Source organism: Piliocolobus tephrosceles, chromosome Y (genome assembly GCF_002776525.5).
Source record: "Piliocolobus tephrosceles isolate RC106 chromosome Y, ASM277652v3, whole genome shotgun sequence".
Lineage (NCBI taxonomy): Eukaryota > Metazoa > Chordata > Mammalia > Primates > Cercopithecidae > Piliocolobus > Piliocolobus tephrosceles.
The window spans coordinates 19707033-19723789 of NC_045456.1; positions in this window are offsets into that span (position 1 = coordinate 19707033).

Here is a 16757-nt window from a genome sequence, read left to right on the forward strand (position 1 = left end):
TCCTGTTTCTTCCCTGTGCAGTACACACTTTCGGTTCTTCTGGTATGCAGGACACACTTCCTGTGTCTCCCCTGTGAAGGACACACTTCCTGTTTTTTCCCAGTGCAAGACACACTTTCTGTTCCTCCTCTGTGCATGACACACTTCCTGTTTCTCTGCTGTGCAGGACACACTTCCTTTGTCTCTCCTGTGCATGACATCCTTCCTGTTTCTCCCCTGTGTAGCACACACTTTCCATTCCTCCTCTGTGCGTGATACATTTTCTGTTTCTCCCCTGTGCAAGACACATGTCCTGTGCCTCCTCTGTGAATGACACTCCTTCTGTTTTTTCTCACTGTAGCACATGCTTTCTGTTTCTCCTCTGTACATGACACACTTCCTGTTTCTCTGCTGTGCAGGACACACTTTCTGTGTCTCTTCTGTTCATGACCCACTTCCTGTTCTTCCCTGTATAGGACACACTTCCTGCTTATTTCCTGTATAGCACACATTTTCCATTCCTCCTCTGTGCATGACACATTTTCTGTCACTGCCATGTGCATGACACACTTTCTGTTTCTTCTCTATGCAGGAAACACTTCTTGTTACCCTCCTGAGACATACACACTTTCTGTTCCTCTTCTGTGCAGCATACATTTCCTGTGTCTCCCCTGTGCAGGACGCACTTTCTGCTCCTATCTTGTGCAGGCCACACTTTCTGTTCCTCCTCTTTGCAGGACATACTTCCTTTGTTGCCCCTCTTCTTGACACACTTCCTGTGTCTTCCTTGTGCAGGACACTCTTCCTGTTACTCTCCTGAGACAAAGATACTTCCTGTTTCTCCTCTGTGCAGGACACACTTTCTATTCCTCCTCTGCACATGACACACTTCCTGTTTATCCCCTGTGCAGCACACACCTGTTCCTCCACTGTGTTGAGACACACTGCCTGTTTTCCCTGTGCAGGAAACACTTCCTGTTTCTCTCCTGTGCTGAACCAAATTTGCAGTTTTTTAATCCCTCAACCCCTCCCACTCTTTCCGTCAAACCCCCAAAGTCCATTCTATCGTTCTTATGCCTTTGCCTCCTCATAGCTTAGCTCCCGCTTATGAGTGAGAGCATATGATGTTTGGTTTTCCATTACTGCGTTACTTAGAATAATAGTTTCCAATTCCATCCAGTTGCCGAAAATGTCATTAACTCATTGCTTTTTATGGCTGAGTAGTATTTCATTGTATAAATATACACCACGGTTTCTTTATCCACTCATTGATTGATGGGCATTTGGGCTGATTCCATATTTTTGCAATAAAAATCGCAATTACTTTTGCACCAAACACAATACCATTCTATAGGTGGAGCACTCTCCTAAGCATTTGAGATACTACACCATACAAAGGAAATAATGCTCATCTTTTATGAAATTCACGTTGTAGTAGGGGAAGAATGGTAATGAACAAATGAATATGTCTTTAGTCAGGTAACGGTAATAATTGGAAAGAAAAACCACAATGCTGAGAGAGGCAAGTCAAGGAGAACTTTTGTAGAAAGTAGTTTGGGAATACCTCTCTGAAAATGTTATGTTTTGAAGGAAGTGAGACAGCACACAATGTTGATAGCTGCTGGGAAGAGCATGCAAGAACAAAGGACAGAAATAGCAAAGACAAAACCCCTAATATAGCAGTGGGATTGTGACGTTTGAGGAAATGTGGGCAGAAGTGTGGTTGGAACACAGAAAATGGAGTTGACAAAAAGAAATGGGAGAGAATGGGAAGAGAGGTGGATGAGGGTCTTGTAGGCCTTCTAAGGACTTGATTCTACTCTGGTGACATGGGAATCCTTGGAGGGTTTTGAGAAAAGTAGAGGTGTTCCCTTTTTCAGTTTTTAAAAAGATCACTCCAACTACAGACTGAAGGAGGACAAGGATAACAGAAAGAAGACTGATATGAAGCTATCATAACTGGCAGTTGAAAAGAGGATGGGGTATGAAAAAGACAGCACTATGGCACTGGAAACTATTTGTTCTGCATATATTTTGAAAGGGGAGCAGATAGTGTAAGTTGATAGATTTGAGTGTGGGTTATTCATAAAAGGGAAGAAGAAAGATTTTTAGTCTATGCAACTGTTAGAGTAATAGTGTAACTTTTTTGTTTAGGTGGGAAATATTTGGGGACCAAATTCAGGAGGGAGGTAGGACTCAAGAGTGTATTTTTAACAAGTTCATCCAGAGATGTTCAATTAGGATCAGCATCATGCAACTACGCCTCCTACTGCAGCAAAACAGCTCAGCCCATTGCACATCTGCTGATATTAACAGTCAGGAACAAACAGCAAAATGAATTGTATCAGGGGATGCTTCCAATATCTTAAAAACACCGTGTACCTAGGAACTAATATAATGACAGATGTGAAGGATATTCTCCACAAAACTATATCGTTTAGAGAAATTTTACATTACCTTGAGATACTAAGCACAAAAATACAGTTAGAAGCCAGGTGAGGTGGTTCGTGCCTATAGACCCAGCACTTTAGGAGGCTGAAACAGGGCGATTGCTTGAGGCCAAAAGTTTGAGATCAGACTAAGCAACACAGCAAGACTCTGTCTTAAAAAAAAAAAAAAAAAAAATTAAGTTTGGCTGAGCATGGTGTGGTCTCAGCTACTTTGAAGGATGAATGTGGTGGGAGGATTACTTGAGCCCTTGAGTCTGAGGTTGCAGTGAGCTACAATCACACCACTGCACTCTAGCCTGGACAACAGGGAAAAACCACTTGTCTAAAAAAAAAATAAAAATGCAATTTGCTAGAAAAAAATAAGAAGTTCTCGTGTTCGGTAGCACAGTAGGGGGACAACAGTTATAAAGAATTTACAGTATATTTCAAAATAGCTGGAAGAGAAGATTTGAAATGTACTAAACAAAACAAAATAATAAATGTTTGAGGCGATGGTTACCTCAATTACCTTGATGAGATCATTATATATTGTATATCTGTATCAAAATATCACATGCACTCCCAAAATATACACAGCTATTAGGTATCAGTAAGTAAGTAAGTAAGTAAATAAATAAATAAATAAATAAATGCCTAAATAAACAGACAGACAAATTTTTAAAATATTTGGAGATGTCAATAATGCATCTCGGTGTGAGTGGCAAATTGGTGGTGGGATATAAAACTTTGGAGTTTTCTGCCAAGATTCTGGGAGAAGCAAAAAAGACATTGGTCCAGATATAAATGTAGGCATTCACAAGAAATAAAAGCTATTTAATCCTGTAGAACAGGATGATATCAAACATAGAGTGAATATACAAAAAGATGAGTTCACCCTAAAACTGAGCTCTGGAACTCTCCAAATTTTAGAGTTTAAGGGAAATATAGAAAAATATCAAAAATACAGAGAAAGGAGTTGCCATTGAACTAAAAGGAAGTCCAAGAAATGGCATCATTTCAGGGAACAAGTAAGGAAATCGTCACCTACTTCAACTGGAGCTGGTGGAACAAGTATGTTGAAATTATACAAATGACTATTGGATCTGTCACCAAAGAGGCACTAGTGGCCTAGGTGATAGCAGTCTCTGCACAATAAAAAGAAGGAAAATCTTATTGGAGTAGATTCCCAAAGAAAAGCAGGAAATTAAAGATGGTAAGTATAGTTGAAGACAGACACTTCGCATTACTGAAGTGAGGCTATGAGTTTTGCAGGGTCTAGATGGTGTGTGTGTGTGTGTGTGTGTGTGTGTGTGTGTGTGTGTGTGTGTTTTAAGGTAGCTTATATTTCAGTGTGTTTTAAATTGATTGAATGATCAACTTAAAGATTAATGATGGAATGGCCAGGCACAATGGCTCATGCCTGTATTCCTAACACTTTCAGAAGCTGAGACAGGAAGATTGCCTAAGGCCAGGAGTTCAAAAACCAGCCTGGACAACACAGAGAGATCCTGTTTCTACAAAAATAAAAATAAACAAATTAGCTGGGCATGGTGGTGCACACCTATAGTCCCAGTTACTCGGGAGGCTGAGGCAGGAGAATGGCTTGAGCCTAGGAGTTTGAGGCTGCAGTAAGCTGTGATTGCACCACTGCACTCCAGCCTAGGTGACATGGTGAGACTTTGTCTCTAAAACAAAACAAATATTGATGATGGAAAAGGTTATCCATGGAGAAAAGAGAGAGGATATAAAAGATGAATCATCCTTGCATAGATGAGAGGAGATAAGCCTGAGTGTCCAAGTAGGGTGAGTATTTTAGAAAGAAACAATAGGAAAAATACATTTGTAGACAAAGGTTGGGAGAGTCACATAATTTTTTGACACTTCCTTCTTCTTTTCTGTGATGGTCATACTCTCCAGTGTAAACCTTAGAGATGTGTGCAGGATCTCCACCCAGGGAATCTAACTCAAGTCCCAGGGTTCAGAATTATAAAAGAAGGCTACTCACATAGGTACATAATCTTAGATGACTAGCCGTGATGCTGAGCCCAAAACCCACACAAGGCTCATGTCACAAATCTTCTTCTTTACAGCAAATAAGGTTGACAGCCCGGTTCATCTTGACCCACTGCTTGGGCATACAGAATAGCATCTTTTCTTAGTATCATAGTCAATCTGACTGAACTAAGGGATGCCAAATAGCTAGAGACACATTATTTCTGGATGTGTTTGGGAGGATGTTTCCAGAGGAGATTAACATTTGGGTCAGTAGACCGAATAAAGAAGATTGCTCCCACCAATGTAGGTTGGCATCATCCAATCCATTGAGGGCCTGAATAAAAAAATAAAAATAAAAGGTGAAGGAAAGGTAAATTTACTCTCTCTTCTGTATCTGGGACATCTGTCTTCTGCTCTCAGTCATTTCATTTAGACTGAAACTACACCATGAGCTTTCTTGGACTTCCAACTTGCAGAAGGCAGATGATGGAATGTCTCAGCCTCCATAGCAAAGTAAGTCAATGCCCCATAATAAATATATTTCTATATATCTCCGTATATATCTTATTTGTTTTTGTTTCTCTGGAGAACCCTGACTAATACACCAAATACGTATCTGAACATTCCACTAGTGTTTTTCTCACAGTTTGATTAAGGCTCATTTTCAAAGCTGCAGAGATAAGCAAGAATTAAGTAAAACAGACCCACCACATTAACTATTTCATCAAGGTGAATACCTATAGATGTGATACCATAGTTGACATGGTTTGTCTCTATGTCCCCATCCAAGTCTCATGTTGAATTGTAGTTCCCAATGTTGGAGGTGGGGCCTGGTGGGAGGTGATTGGTTATGGGGGTAATTTCTAATGGCTTAGGACCATCCTCCTAGTGTTGTCTCATGAGTGAGTTATCACAAGATCTGCTTGTTTGAAATGTGTAGTGCCTCCTTTTCGCACTCTCTCTCTCTTGCCAGCGATGTGAAGATATGCTTGCTTCCCCTTTGCCTTCCACCACGACTGTAGGTTTCCTGAGGCCTCCTCAGAAGCAAAAGCCTATACAGTCCACAGAATGACAAGCTGATTAAACCTATTTTCTTTGTAAATTACCCCATCTCAGGCATGTCTTTATGGCAGTGTGAGAATGGACTAATACAATGAGCAACTTCCCTCCAATATGCCTCTTTTTTTTCTTTCTTAGAGAAACGCAAAGCAAGGTAGTTAGCCAAGTTTGAAGAGTACAAACAGGCTTTAGAAGTTTAAGGAGAAAGCATAAAATGCAAAGTTGTCTCGCATGGGATTGGGAGAACAAATTAAGAGGCATAATATAGTAGGACTTCTGGGCAGTACTACAGTCTACCTTATTGGTCGTTGTCATAATTTAAAGTTAGACCATCTGGTATGTTGCTTTTCTCCAGCACCTTCAGAGGCAAGTTAGGAAGAGCTGGTTCTTCCAACTTTAGGACTTTCTGGTTGGTAGGCTAAAAAGTAGAGGGGCAAAACAGTCCAAGGATAATGGATCAGGAAATCCAAATATATTAGGAGAAAAGAGAAGACATGCTCTACTCATATCTTTTGGAGTGAATTCAAGATCCTTACTTCATAGCACTTTATAATTTATAAAACCATCTCATATACAATCAGTCATTTTATATTCATAATAACCTAAAGAGCTACGTGGAACACATTTTTTATTTTCACCTTTCAGGTGAGGGATCTTGGAGATCTTTGGTTTGCCCATGGTGACAAAGAGGGTAAGAGCTAGACCTGGGATTAGAATGTGTTCTTAATTACAATGCCATGCTTGTGAATTAAATTCTTATTTTCTGCCTGGAAAATGAAGAAAGAGATTAGTAAGAATCAATTTTAGAATCCATGTGGACAACCCATTGGCATAAACCTTCAAATCCTGACATTTAACTCCCATGAGACATATAAATGCATTCACAGTAAGTCCCACAAGCATCAAGCATTATATTTAGAGTTTCTATTCAGGAATCAATATCCCACATGTTGTTTGAGGTTCAACCACACTTAATGGATGGAAGTTTCTACGTGAAAAGTATCTTAACCCTATACATGGATTCACCATTGCTGCTCACCTGGAAGATCAGTACGTCAGCAGATGAAACACTATGTTTTCCTGTATTCAGCACGTTCCATCAACTGGTAAGCTTTTGTTTCTATGCTTTTGAAATGACTGGATGTGCATGATCAGATCGAATTACTTGTAAACCCAGGTAGCTGATTTTGTTACACGACTTCTTAGAATGGTGCTGTAGGCAGGATGGAATAATCATAGTAGCCAATGTCTTTGGAGGATTTCTCTACACAGGCTTTCTGCCACCCTCTCTGCTTGCATCACCTAATTGTAGCCTTATGATGGATGCACTGTGATCTTATTAACAGATAAGAAAAGGGAGGCATTGGGATTATGAACTTACTGTGATCATGTAGCTGGTAAAAATAATCCACCTATCAGTAAAGTCATGGAATTCCTTATTCTGGGGAAAACAGGGGAGGAAAAATTCAAAACCATGTTCAAAATGCTGGGAACAAAAGTTTGATGGCCTGTTGTTTCCTAATCAATATGCATTAACCCCCCAAACTCCTCCCTACCTCAGTTCTTTGCCAATGTTTCATGAAACAGAATATTTTGGATACTAAGAACGGACGTTTGAAATACTCATTCAATCCAGGGTTATAGAATGTCCCAGACCATGACCTTGAAGGTCTGAAAATGCATTTCCAAACAATTTCCTGAGACAAGACTGCAATGAGGAGAATTGGATTCATAGTTAGTGATCTATTTAATGCAACTGATGATGTTTTAACTAACTGCAATTGATTTTTGGAGGACCTCTCCGTCAGATGCAATGGTAGATGAATTTTATTTCGCTTGGCTTTGTTTGTAGTCATTAAAAGCTAAACACAATTAAAACCAAAATGTATCTGAAGCCAGAAGCTAAATCCAGAGAGAGCGAAGTTCAGGCATTAAGTAGATGCTCCCTGACACCCACTCTGCTCCTTGGAGGGAAGAGATCAACAGAATAAAGCACTCATAATCCTGAAACATTATTTATCGGAAAGGGTAACATCAATTCGCTAATATCAGGAGATCAAGCAAAGACGACGTTGGTCAGTTAAATGAAAAATTTTTTTTCAACTGATTTATTCAAGGCTTGTGTGCCATGGCTGGTCTAATATTTGCGGGATTAAGGTATTAAGAAATAAAATAAGTCATCGGTTTTGATTGTACTTTTTCAGTTGGTTGGCAAAAGATTAAACAAAGTTAATTGTAGAGGTCTTTGTTTTAAAGCTAGCTAGCAGACAGGACTGATATTCCACCAAAATAAGCTTGCCTTGGGTTATTGCATCTTAGGTGATTGTGCTTTATAGAGGTTAAAGGGCAGAACCACAAACTCAGATGGCTTCCTCGGTCAGCAAGACAACTCAAATATACAAATTTGTTCAGGATGGAACAACCAGGAGCTTTGGGAACCGAAAGGAAGCCAGTTCTGAAGATGTTAAAAATTAAAGTGCTTATCACCAATGAATGCATGAAGAGGGAACACAAAACTGGTCTTCAAATCACACCTCTAAACCAGGTGTGGCATTCTGTTGTGGGATGAATGATTCCTCTGCTACAGGAGTAGAACTCGTGGTGGTTATAAGGCAAACCTTTATTCACATCTCATCATTCTCAATGGTAGTGAAGTATGAATAAATTTGATAACAACTCTGACCTTCAATTGCTGATCAAGAAAATGGGCTCAATCATACTGTGGTCAAAATAAAACAATAACAGATTTTGGCATAGAAGTGGTGAAAAGGGGACACTTGTACTCTGCTGGCAGGAATGTAATCAAGTACAACCCCCGTGGAAAACAGTATTGAGATTCCTAAAAAACTAAAAGAACTACTGTATTAGCCAGGATTCCTTAGAGGGACAGGACTAATAGGATAGATGTAAATATGAAAGGGAGTTTATTAAGGAGTATTGAATCACACAATCACAAGCTGAAATCCCACAATAGGCCATCTGCAAGCTGAGAAGCAAGGAAGCCAGTCCGAGTCCCAGAAGCTCAAAAGTAGGGAAGCCAACAGTGCAGCCTTCAGTCTGTGGCTGAGGGCCCGAGAGCCCCTGGCAAACCACTGGCATAAGTCCAAAAAGTTGTAAACCAATGTTCAAGGGCAGGAAGTATCCAGCACAGGAGAAAGATGGAGGCCAGAAAACTCAGCCAGTCTAGTTCTTCCACGTTCCTCTGCCTGCTTCTATCCTAGCTGCACTGGCAGCTGACTAGATGGTGCCCACCCAGAATGAGGTGGGTCTGCCTCTCCCAGTCCACCAACTCAAATGTTAATCTCCTTTGGCAACACCCTCACAGCCACACCCAGGAACAATACCTTGCATTCTTCAATCCAATCAAGTTGAATTTAATATTAATCATCACAATTACCATTTCATTCACCAATCCCACTACCGGGTATCTACCCAGAGGAAAATAAGTCAGTGTCTATATAAAAAAGACACTTGGACATGCATGTTTACAGCAGCAAAATTTGCAATTGCAGAAATATGGAACCAGCCTAAATGCCCATCACCCAACAAGTAGATAAAGAAAATGAGATATACATATATACACACACACCACACACACACACATATAATGGAATACTACTCAGTCATCATGGGCTGTATATATGGTAAAATAATGGTATTCGCAGCAACCTAGAAGGGGTTAGAGACCATTATTCTAAGTAAAGTAACTGAGGAATGGAAAACCTAATATTATATGTTCTCACTTATAAGTGGGAGCTAAGCTATGAGGATGCAAAGGCATAAGAATGCTATAATAAACTTTGGGGACTTGGGGAGAAGGATGGAAGGAGGGTGAGGGTAAAAGACCACATATTTGGGTACAGTGTATACTGCTCAGTTGATGGGTACAGTAAAACCTCAGAAATCACTACTAAAGAACTTTTCCACGCAACAAAACACCACCTTTTCCCTCAAAACTATTGAAATTAACAACAACAAAAAAATGTAACGGATTAGTAGAGAAGTAAATTCATTGTGTTACCTAATAATATTTTGTTATTGCCTGTTAACCCCAATCTAGAATAAAGTAGGATAATTGAAAAAATTAATAATATGATCTGTAAACCCCCCAAAATCCCTGACAATTACTAGTATCCATCAATAAAGGATTGTCATCCCCTCCAGCCATATAGAGACCGCATATCTCAGGCTCCTGGCTATTGAGTGAGATTATTCGCCTATTTCTCACTAATTCCTTTCCTGTATACACTAAGGAGGCCACCTGTTTCAGATTGTTGAGCTACAAATTAGGAACATGGCCATCTGCATGGGAAATAGCTTCTCTGAACAGTTGTCAAGAGTTAGAAATAAACCCTGCTAGCTTAAGGGACTGAGAATTAGTATATGATTTTCATTACTGCAACATCGCCTAGTCTATCTTGTATAATAAAATATCAATCTGTCACTGTATGTATTTTTTTTTTCTTTTTTTCAAGTGAGGTTTCTTTCCAGAGGGTAAAGGGAGTCATAGGTGAAGGCAAGCAAGGAATATCATGATGGCACACATCACTGAAGATAGGTAAGAGTGGCCATAAGAATAGGAGAAGGGCAACAGATAGCAATGCAATGGTAAAAATCAAACAAAAAACAGTAAGCTTCAGTCTTAGCAGAGCTGAAGACTGTCAGTGTGAGGAACAGAAATGAAAAAGTGATAAATGGTAATTAGCGGATGTTAATCATTAAGACTGGTGTCAGAGTGATGAGTGATAAGAGGGTGGAGAGTATGGGCATGCATGCCAGAGTCAGGAACAAGGAAAAACATGCAAGAGAAGACATAAAGAAATGGAAATACAAAGGCATTGGAAAGATTGTCTATGTTTTTGGTTGTGAGTAATGAGAAGGTTGAGAATATAGGAATGCACATCAAAGTTAGGAACAAGGAAATCTATGCAAGAGATCAAGAAATGGAAATACCAAGATATTGAAAAGACCATTTATGTGTGTAGTTCAGTTGGGAAACTTCTGAAAGCAGAGCCCAAGTCACAGAATCTGAATCTCTCTGGGGACAGAGATCAGGCTTTATTATTTTGTAAATCTCCCCCAAGATGTCGATATGTACCTGAGGTTGAAACCCCATGAATTTTAAAATCCTCAATTACTAAAACAAAAGTAGTGTTTGTGAATCCCATGCTAAAATTTTCAACAAACAATGGATTCCTTCAATGGCTGTCCCTTGGAGGGAGAGGGAAAGTGACATGGCCACATAGCCAATGTCATGAGCTCCAAAGCTGGTCTTTTTAAAAGAGGAGATTCTGGAGGAGGCTGTCAGCAGGCAAAAAGAGACCATGCCACCTCTAGCCCTGAGGATGAGAAAATTGAAAACGAGAATGTCTGTATTGAAGGATACTGCCAACAAATTGTTACCCTCCCCCCAAGGAAGGGTCAAGCTTTCAATGAGAAAAAGAAAGTAAAGGAAATGTTCAAAAAGTGTTAAAGTAAAGGAAATGTTCAAAAAGTGTTTAAGGTAAAAAGAATTTTGTTAAAAAATTTGTGAGTACCGCAAGGCAAGTGGAAGCTTCCAGAAATTGAGAACTTTGGGAGATAAGGGAATTTGTGTCAGATAAGGGCATCTACAGACCTCAAGGGATGAGACGGTCTTGAATTTCCTTAATTAATAAAATCTATGAAAACATGATTTGTCATGGGATCTACAGAAAACATCCCAGATGGAAATTCAAGAGAATTCATCTGTAATTGCACATAAGACATAGCAACCCAGATAGTCCTTCCTTTCTGCATTGGATAGAGCTTCTCTGACAGAAGGTTCCACTCAAATTACAACAATACATGTAACGTGTAGCAGCTCCTAACAAATTACCACTGGGAAACATTCCATCGTGTATCTTCAAATTCTTAGGACTCAGGAAGGTGAAGTCTGTGACTCTTATAGAACAAATCACTGAGAGAAAATAAATGATTGAATCAATATAGCAGAAGAGTTTGATTCTACAGACTTTTACTGAACCATGAATAAGAAGAAAAAAATCAAGGATCTCTAAGGATTTTTTGCTTGTTTTTGGTAAAGCTATGTTAGACATTGGAACTTAGAGGTGGAACCAAGATCAAGAGTGAGAGAATCCCAAGGGCAGGTCATAATTTTGGATCTGAACATAGAGGTACCGATAGATTGCAGAGGTGGATATACAAAAAGATATAAGGGAAAGAGGAGTAGAACTAAATAGCAAAGATATGTAATTATCTTTTTTGTCTTTTTGCTCAGATTTTTTTTCATGTTTTTCCTGATTGTAGTATCTTTTGAGCAAGATGGAATTCACATGATTAATTTGCTCCTGGTCATCTTTTTTTTTTTTTTTTCTTTTTTTGAGAAGGAGTTTCACTCTTGTTGCCCAGGCTGGAGTGCAATGGTGCCATCTCTGCTCACTGCAACTTCTGCCTCCCAGGTTCAGGTGAATCTCCTGCCTTAGCCTCTCGAGTAGCTGAGATTACAGGCGCCCACCACCACACCCAGATAATTTTTGCATTTTTAGTAGAGATGGTGGTTCACAATGTTGGCCAGGCTGATCTCGAACTCCTGACCTCAGGTGATCCACTCGCCTTGGCCTCCCAAAGTGTTGGGATTACAGGCGTGAGCCACCGCACCCAGTCCCTGGTCATCTTTAGAAATGTCTTTATCAATCCTTTAAATTCTCATCTAAAAGTCCACTCAAAATTGTATCTCAACCAGTGGGAAATTCAAAGCTTAGACTAAATTACCAAATAGGCAGTTGATAGGGTGCTCTTCAATGTCTTACAAACTAGACCCTCAACCTACTATAGAGGTCACTAATGGATTATTAAGTCAAAGCTCTAAAACCAGAAGGGTCCAGTTAGCTAAAATGGTTTTTCCGCTTCTGTACATAAAGATTAAGAATAGACTAAAGTCCAATCCACCTTCTATCATGCAAAAATGGAGGGTGGCTGCTAACAGAGTAAACCCAAAGAAGCAAAGATTGGTTAACACAGTGACAATTTCATATACTGTAGGATTTACAGATTATTTTAGTAAAGGCAAACATTGCTAATGCAAACATTATGAAATCGAATAATCTTCTATTTTTATTTCCTTTTGAATGTCTACCAATGGAAAACATCAACCAATTCATAAAATATCAAATAATTCAGTAGCAGAAGAAATGAAAGCAAAACAAAGCTAATAAAAAAATCACATTTTTAAATTATTGCTTAAAAATGGCTTATTGCTCACTTTAATATTAATTATTTTCACCAACAAATGACACATTAGTTTAATTTGTAATCAATAATAAAAAATTGCTGGGGGGTGTTTTATTACTTATTGTTGATATTACTATTATTTATTGGAATAGGTTGCTAAGCAATTTTTATTAATAATACAAATATGTCCATTTTTCCTTTAATGATATCTTTAGATCTCTTTTAGAAAATCTTATTAGTTTTCTATGCTTGAAAAATTAATATAGCACAATTAAATCCTAGATATTAAATATCACTATTCTAATAATGTTAAAATTGACTACAAACTTCTTTTCTGACATAGTAAAGTATACTTTCACAGACTTAGAAGGCTGAAAGCTAACTAAGTAGAGAGAGAGAAAGAGAGAGTGTGTTGTGTTGGGATAGTGCCTGTGCATGTTAATAACAATAAAAATCTTTAGGTTTCTTCACTGGGAAACCCACAATTAAAGTAATAGGCTCTCTACCCATCCAGTTCCTTTACTGTCCACATTAACACAAGAGATTCAGGCTCATTTCATTCTAATTATCCTCCTAGCAGACTTCGTAGTGAGCCAACCAAGTGGTTCTTGCTAGCAAGACAATCCTTATCTATGGAATGTTTTAGCACGATGTACCTAGTTGTTTAGGATTGTTTTATGGCAAGGAAACATGACATCTGTGGATTTATGTGACATAGCTCCCTGGAAACCTTCACCTAAGCTGTGAAACTGAGGGGAAAAAAAAGATATTCCATGACTCCAGATATTTCTTTTTTGATGATAAAGTGGTCATGGGTCTTTGTTAGAAACTTCATCCGTCAACCTGGGCTAGAAACATGCAATGAGAGAAGAGGAAACTTGAGGAGTCTTGATGGAGGAAAACAAGTATCTCTAGTTTACTGTACTGCAAAATTACTCATGCCTCTAACATCCTCAGTAAAGCCTGGCCTGGCTGACTCCAGACGGTGTGATTTGACAACTCAATACTTTACGTCATGTCATTTACTAAATTGATGGTGTATTTAAATCAGGTAGTGAATCTCTTTTTTCAAATCAATGTGTGAAGCATGGTGTAAGGGAGTGTGCGTTTTACAAAGGGCATCAGGGAAACTGTTAAGGTGTTTATCATTAGAGCCCTATAATGTTGACCGGTGCCCAGCGGGGGCAGCCAAGACTAGGCACAAATGGCTGAACGATGGGCTGATGCAAGGACCCAGAGAGTGGGGGGTTCAGGCCAACAGCAGTGGCTAAGGTTCCCTGCAACCATCACTTCCCATACTAGGTGTACACTTTACCAGCAATATGAGTGACAGGATGTGAATGTTGCCACAGAGGAGTTAATGCAAAAAGAGAAGAGAACTACATTTTAAACTGGCAATATAATAACCGGGGCTAGGATGTGGTTTCCAAAACTCACTTTTTTTCTTGGGATCCAGGTTCCCGTAGGTAGATAGATAGGTAGTAAGGATGTAAGTAGCCAGCTACTTTGATATAGGTAGGTAGGTAAGTAGCTAGGTAGGTAGGTTAGTAGGTAGAAAGGTATATAGATAGGTTCTTAGGCCATATTTAGTTGGTAGTAAACACAGTACTTAGACTGGTAGGCAAATAGGTAGGTGGATTGTTAGGTAAGTAAGTAGGTAAATAGATAGGTGGGTAGGTAGCTAGGTAGGTTAGTAGGTAAAAAGGTAAATAGATAGGTACTTAGGTCATATTTACTAGGTAGTAAACAAGTAGGTAGATAGGTAGGTAGGGTAGATAAGTGCATAGGTAAATATATTCATAAGTAGTAGATAGTTAAGTAGATACATATGTAGGTATAGGTTGGTATGTAGGTAGCTAACTAGCTAGGTAGATAGGTAGTTTAATAGGTATAAAGGTACATAGATAGGTACTTAGGTCATATTTAGTAGGTAGATAGGTAGGTAGGGTAGATAGGTGGATAGTTAGGTAGGTATGTTTATAATTAGTAGATATTATATAGGTATAGGTTGGTAGGTAGGTAGCTAATGAGCTAGGTAAGTAGGTAGCTTAGTAGGTAGAAAGGTATATAGATAGGTACTTAGATAATATTTAGTAGATAGTATGCAGGTAAGTGGATAGATAGGTAGGTAGGGGAGATAGGTGGATAGTAAGGTAGGTGTATTTATAAGTAGGTAGGTAGGTATATACATGAGTAGATAAGTATGTAGGTAGGTACGTAGCTAACGAGCTACGTAGGTAGGTAGCTTAGCAGATAGGAAGGCATGTAGATAGGTACTTAGGTCATATATAGTAAGTAGTAAACAGGCAGATAGGTAGACAGGTAGGTGGGAACATATGTAGCTCAGTTAGGTAAGTGGGTAGGTAGGTAGCTAAGTAGGTACATAGATATGTAGCAAGTAGTTAGCTAGTTATGCTACATGGTAGGAAGATATATAATATATATAATAGATAGGTACTAAGTCACATTTAGTAAGTAGTAGACAGACACGTAAATAGAGAGGTAGAGAGGTAGGTAGGTGGGTAGGTAGCCAAATAGATAGGCAGATATATAAGTAGGTAGGTAGGTAGATCAGTAGGTAGAAAGGAATATAGATAGGTACTTAGGCTGTATTTAGTAGATAGTAGACAAACAAGTAGGTGGATAGGTAGGTAGATAAGTAAGTAGATAACTCTGTAGGTATATAAATAGGTAGCTAGCTAGCAAATTAGCTAGATAGGTAGGTACTGTGCTACGTGCTTAATTTACAATCTGCCAAATAAGAGATGAGTCTCTTCTTACACGAGGCAATATAAAAAGTCATACAAGTCAAAGGATTTTTATTGTGACTTTGTTCTCCTGTACAAGACAATGGACAGCATTTGGACCTCACCCCAATTGTGTTTACCTCTCTGACAAAGGATAGAGTCAGTCAAACCCTGCGTTGGCTATGACAGTCATATGCCAGTTTGCATATGACAGAGTGAGTTTCTGGATGCAGGACTTTCAGAGGTAGAACAAGAAAGTTCCTGAGCAAACTTGGATGAGTTGGTCAGCCTCAAAATATCTGAACAAGCATAGGCCCTTTAGAAAGCCTCATTGACACAGAGAGAAGAGGAAAACTAAAGAATGGGCTGGGACCCCACAGCCAAGCTCCGAGGGACCAGCCAGGAAAATGCTTCAGACAAGAAATATTCTCATTTCTTTTAATCCGTTCCCTGTGCAAAAAAATGATAGTGGATGTTGAATGCCCAGAAAGGCCCCTTTGCTTTATATAATTGTAGCTGGTTTAATAATGGCATGTAATTGAACAGCGGTTCAATGTGTCCATCTTAGTGGAAGTACTAAATTGTACACCACTTTCTAGCCTCTCTATACTTTAACAAGTAAGCTAATTCTTCAGGAAAGTAATTTCCCAGGAATTCTGTCATTATCTTGTTTCATCCTTTAGAACAACACTCACAATTTTGGGGGGAAATATTTGGAAATTTGGTTTCAGGGTGAGTTAGAAAATAGACATGCTCTGTTCACTGTATGTTGCTTATCTGGTGGTGTTTGAATCCTTAGATAGGATCTGACCGGGGGTTTCCAGCAATCACATGTTACACAGATTCATTTAATTTTTACATGAATCTGTTGAAATGAGAGTTGCTGGTGCTAATGCTTTTATGAATAAGAAAAATGAAGTTTGGATAAGAGACTTTCCCAATATCAGACAGTGATCAAGCCGAGGTTTAGAATCCAGTCTTGGAATCTAAGTTACCCCATCTATGTGTAGGACTCTGACCCACACAAATTATTCCAATGTCAGTCAAGTTAAACTAAGGTCATATTGCATTAGGGTTGGCTCGAAATCCAATGGCTGCTGTCCTTATAAGAAGAAAGGAAACATGGAGATACAGGCAAACAATAAAGAAAAAGTCCATGTGAAGATGCAGCCAGTAATTGGAGTTAGTCAGCTGCAAATCCAGGAACACCAGTAACTACTGGCAATCATTAAAATAGGAAAGATGAAAGAAGAAAGAAAGGAAGGAAGGAAAGAAAGAAAGAAAGAAAGAAAGAAAGAAAGAAAGAAAGAAAGAAAGAAAGAAAGAAAGAAAGAAA